We start from the raw sequence: 4,968 nt of genomic DNA, 5'->3' as shown, positions 1-4,968 counted from the left end.
TCCTCACCACCACCGCCACCCCTGGTCCATTTTATTCTTGAGAAAACTAAGGCTCAAAGAGATTAAATAATTTGGTGTAATGTATGTTCCCATTATCATCTGACATCAAAACCCTTGCTTTTATCCATGGCTTAATAAATGATTAGTGGTTTGGAATTTGATAGCATGTTACATGTAAGGTATTCAAAGTGTTAATCCCTTCTTTCTTGTATGATATCTATGTCTTTAATTTGAAAAATATTGAGGACGGAATAATTAACTATCAATAAGTCATTTAATTTAAAAAAAAGTATACAAAGATCTACAGTCTTACTTGCAAGCTCAGGTTTCAAGCGTTTATAATCTACTACTAACCTCACTGCTCATGTTGTTGTATTCCTTTCCCCCATTTTATTTGTGAATATTGAAACAGCCAGGAAAGTTGAAAGAGTTTTAAAGTAATACCCATACACTTGCTGCCCAGATTCTATAGTTCATATCTTATAATACTTGCTCTATCATATCCATCTACCTATGCCTATCCATCCACAATCAATTCTTCTGTGTTCACTTTTAACAGGACAGTTTGGTAGCCCAGAGTAAAATGCTGTTAAGAATATTGCTTTGTGAGCAAAGTTTGTCACTTCACCTTGGCACCAGGGTCTACAGACAAAACCACTGATGATCTGAAAGTCAACTTCAAAGGAAGGATGCCAATAAAAGCACCAACTGCAATTAGTTTCAAAGTGACTCACACGGTCTGAATGGAGGCATTGCTTGCCTGCTGATAGGAAGGGTTGGCAAGAATGCAACTCCTGCCTGCTGGCCCAGAGAATGTTCCTTTACTGCAGCTCTAATTCTGAGTCATATTTTGAGCCTTCTTTCTTTATTTTTTTTTCCTCCTGAGACTTCCCTCTCAATAGTGATATAAACAAAAATAAAAGACATGGAAAGGAATCATGGAATCATGGGATATAGAAGGACAGGAGACCACCTTGTGCCTCTGCCAAAGAGCCCAGATGTCCAAGATGAAGGGTAAAGCCCCTTGAGCATAGAAAACTGAAAAATATGTGCAGTGATGGAAGGAAGAGACAAGGCAACTCCAAAAGAGTGATACAGCTAGATATTAGGAGTAAGAGAAGTCAATATGAGCTTTGGAGGACTGGAAAAGAGGCCCTGGAAATACTCTTCTATTGTTTTAAAACCATAATGTCCACGTAGGCCAATAACTGATTTTCTGTCCCCCGGGAACATAGTACTTCATACCTTGTTCCACTCAACTTGATACAAGTATTGAACCAAAGGGAAACATTCTTGCCAATGGATTGGGAATTTATGGTGTTGGGAACCCCACGAACTCCAGTGTACACTGTTAGCTTTCGTAAATTGGGTGGGGGAAATTCTATGGCTGCTTGACTGGCTGCTGGGAGTTTCTCCAGTAAGTAAAACCCCAGTGACTCTTCCTCTCATTGCTAAAACCACAACCACTGTGTTTGGGGATCAGCAGATGTTTACACTATGTTACCACTTACCCAGAGAGCAGTAAAAGGGGAGAAATTAGAGGCGCGGAAAGAGGGAATTTTGGAGGAATTTAGGCAATTGTCTTGCTCTATGAAGAGCAAGGAAAAATTCTGCTCCACCCAAGTCTCTTATTGGCGTAGCACATTATTTTTTAAAAGTAAACTCTACCCCCCATGTGGGGCTCAAACTCACAACCCCGAAATCAAGAGCCAGGCGCACTGGTGTAGTCCATTATTCATGGATTTCGTTAAAAATGCAGCTTGAAAAATGCCGGACAGCTCCAAGTGTTACAGATTAACAGACAAAACAGTCATTGGATGCAGCGGATTTCACGGAGACTGTCTTACAAAGACTTTGTCTTACAAAGATTATTGAAGTAAGACTAAAGATGCATAAGCATTCCAATAACAAGACCATGACTACAGGGGCGATTGCTGCAATGCTGTCTACAATCCTCTATTCAAGTCACTTCTTTCCATATTATGTTTACAACATCATCGGGGGACTGGATGAAGATGGGAAGGGAGCTGTGTACAGCTTTGACCCAGTAGGGTCCTACCAGAGGGACTCCTTCAAGGCTGGAGGCCTTGCTACAGCCCCTGTTTGACAACCAGGTTGGTTTTAAGAACACGCAGAATGTGGAGCATATCCCACTGTCCTTGGACAGAGCCACGTGGCTTGTGAAAGATGTCTTCATTTCAGCGGCTGAGAGGGACATGTACACTGGGGACGCACTCAGAATCTGCACTGCGACCAATGAGGGCACCAGGGAGGAGACTGTTCCCCTGAGGAAGGATTGATTTGTGTGCTGTTTTCATTCATAACTGGTTAATTTTGTATCTTGGAACTATTGGACTGATTTGTTTTACTAAATAAAACTTGAAGTAATTATTCTAAGCAAAAAAAAAAAAAAAAAAAAAAAAAGAAAGAAAGAAAAAAGGATTGTAGATGTAGGAAAGGATTAAAACATTAAGCCCAGGATGAAAACACTCGTGTCATCCTAACTGGTTATGGAGATGATATAAGGCTATAACCATTGTAGGAGAGGTGAACAAGGGGCTTGCAGGGAACCCATGTTGTGGGAAGCACTGTCGAACCAGAGTGGCTGGAGGAGAATAGCAACTGAGCCATTGGGATGGAAAACTACTTGGAGTAGTTGGGCCATCACAACTGCCATGATATTCCAGACAGATGTCTGGTCTTCCACGAGGCCCGAATCTAGATGCGCCCTTGGTGTTTGCAGCCTTCACAGCTCAAGTCACTGAAAATGGAGACCCGCCCTCATTCTGAGGTGTCCCAGCATTCCAGAAGCTGCATGTGAGAGGAGAAGAATGAGCCACAAAATCTTCAATCACTCCTCCGAGTCCTTCCTGCTAGTGAACGTTAGGATCTTAGATATATTAGCAGCAATGTAATTTTTAGTTGATTAAATAAGCCTACGTTTATAAGCAGTGGTTTCTATGAACTGGATTATGTCCCCTCAAATTTCCTATTTGAAGCCCTAACCCCCAGTGTGACTGTATTTGGAGACAGGGTTTTTAGGAGGTAATGAAGGTTAAATGAGGTCATAAGGATGGGGTCCTAATCTGACAGAATTGGTGGCCTTATGAGAAGAGGCAGAGGTAGATGAATTTCTTGCCACCACAGAAAGGCCATGTAAGGACACAGTGAGAAGGTGGCCATTTACAGGCTAGGAAGAGAACATTCATTAGCTCCTGACCAAGGTGTCACCTTAATCTCAGACTTCTCATCTCCAGACTGAGAAAATAAATTTCTGTTAGGTTGTCTAGTCTGTGGTATTTTGTTATGGAAGCCCAAGCTGACTAATACAGGTGGTAATACGACCAAAGTAGGAACACAGTTCTGACTTCTGGTCAAACACACTTTTTGCTCTTCTATCAACCAGCTTTCTTCTATTCTAATTCTTTCTCTATCTCTCTGTCTCTGTCTCTCTCTCCCTCTCTCCCCTCCCCTTCCCTGTCTCTCTCCGCCTTTTACTTCACCCTTCTCTTTCTCTCCCCCCCTGCCTCCCTCTCTCTCTCCCCTCATCATCTATGTATTATCCAAAATGAGTATTCTATTCTTAGATTCCAGATAACCTAGTGATGATAAAATTTAGCAACATCGAATTTAAAAGGGGCTTCTCAGAGGATCAGGAACCATGAGAATAGGGGAGTTCTATGTGCTGTAATAGTATTCTATGTTTTTCTTTTGTAATAGTTATATTTACCCTTGAAGCTGTTTTGTTGTGGTTTTTTTTTTCAGGCATTTTTTCCTCACCTATTTCATTCATCGCACACCCACCTCCCCTCTGGTAACCATCAATTTGTTCTCTATATTTAAGAGTCTGTTTCATTTGTATCTTTTTTTTCTTTGTTCGTTTGTTTTGTTTCTTAAATTCCACATATAAGTGAATAATACTATATATTGTATTTGTCTTTCTCTGACTCACTTATTTTGGTTAGCATTATACTCTCTAGATCCCTCCATGTTGTTGCAAATGGCAAGATTTCATTCTTTATATGGCTAAGTAATATTCCATTGTACATATAACAACATCTTTAGCCATTCGTCTGTCGATGGACACTCGAGTTGCTTCCACAATGTGGCTATTGTGAATAATACTGCAATAAACATAGGGCTGCATATATCTTTTCAAATTACTGTTTTCATATTCTTTGTCATCCCTGAAGTGTGTTTTTCCCTAGAACATAAGTTCCATGAAGACAGAGGCTGCTTATCTCATTCACTACCATATGGTTAGCTTCTAGCAAAAAGAAGTCACTAGGTTTCCCTTTTGCAACAATTCTCTCATTTCTGTTCAACAAACATTCATGAAAGCCTTACTCTGAGTGAGGCACTGTGCCCATGGAAGAGACTAATAGAACAATGGTTCTCAAAGAGCAAATACTGAGCCAGTATCATCAACATCAACTGGGACCTTGTTAGAAATGCAAATTCTTGGGCCCTATCCCAGGCCTACAGAATCAGAAACTCTCGAGGCGAGCCCTTCCATCTGGGATTTCACAAGTTCTTCAGCTGACTGATGCAGACTTAGGTTTGCCGTAGTGGCTACGCCAATCATTTATTACAATTGCCCACATTCTTCTGTCTAGGTAGAAGGAGTCCATGACACCCAGCACTGAGATATTGTCAAAGCTCTTTGTAGCACAGGGGTGCTCAAGCCTGACTGCTCATTAGAATCACCTGGGGCACATCCAAAATACCAAATGCTGGGCTCCTCCCCCAGAATCTGCTTCAACTGGTTCGGTGTATGGCCTAGGCATTAATGTTTTAAAAGCTCTCCAGGTGAATTGAGTGTGTAGCCAAGGTTGAGAACCATTGAGGGAGCTGGAAGTCTACAAAGGGAATGGGGAATGGAAAGTGAGAATGCTGAAGGAGGCTGAAGTCTTGGGCTGAGTCACAAGAAGCTGCCATATCTGTAGGTCAAAATCTGTCAAATGTTGG

General features: G+C 41.4%; 1 pseudogene; it reads left to right on the top strand.

Annotated features, from left to right (window-relative positions):
• The first annotated feature begins 254 nt into the window (after positions 1-254).
• On the top strand, positions 255-3,441 carry LOC107179298 (annotated as a pseudogene).
• The last annotated feature ends 1,527 nt before the right edge of the window (positions 3,442-4,968 follow it).

Source organism: Panthera tigris, chromosome B2, assembly GCF_018350195.1.
Source record: "Panthera tigris isolate Pti1 chromosome B2, P.tigris_Pti1_mat1.1, whole genome shotgun sequence".
In the NCBI taxonomy this organism is placed as follows: domain Eukaryota; kingdom Metazoa; phylum Chordata; class Mammalia; order Carnivora; family Felidae; genus Panthera; species Panthera tigris.
The sequence above is the reverse complement of the archived record's forward strand: the minus strand, read 5'-3'. Positions and strand labels throughout refer to the sequence as shown.